Source organism: Pseudorasbora parva, chromosome 14 (assembly GCF_024679245.1).
Source record: "Pseudorasbora parva isolate DD20220531a chromosome 14, ASM2467924v1, whole genome shotgun sequence".
Taxonomy (NCBI): Eukaryota; Metazoa; Chordata; class Actinopteri; order Cypriniformes; family Gobionidae; genus Pseudorasbora; species Pseudorasbora parva.
In genome coordinates this window covers 18,425,483-18,425,928 of record NC_090185.1, presented here as the reverse complement: position 1 = coordinate 18,425,928, position 446 = coordinate 18,425,483, and positions in this window count along the sequence as shown.

Here is a 446-nt window from a genome sequence, read left to right as displayed (position 1 = left end):
ATGTGTGAGTGATTTTATTAAACATTAATTGAAACATCTATCTATCTATCTATCTATCTATCTATCTATCTATCTATCTATCTATCTATCTATCTATCTATCTATCTATCTATCTATCTATCTATCTATCTATCTATCTATCTATCTATCATTAGGAGTTCATTTTAATTGGAGTATTACTTAAATGCCAGTGATTCATTAGCCCTTTAACCTTATTGTAAATGTGTTTTTGTGAGAACCTGGAGAAGTCCTGGAAAACATCTGAAGAGTTAAAATGGGATAGAAATGTGTGCTTATTTTACTGTACGATGCTGATTGGTTTATAATATTTTTTACAAATTACCCAGCTCTCCGGCAGGCCCCTTGGAGCCTACACTTATCATTAACGCAACATCAATTTTCTTTATCCATAAATCTTATCGTTTTAGTTGTAGCATGAATTCACT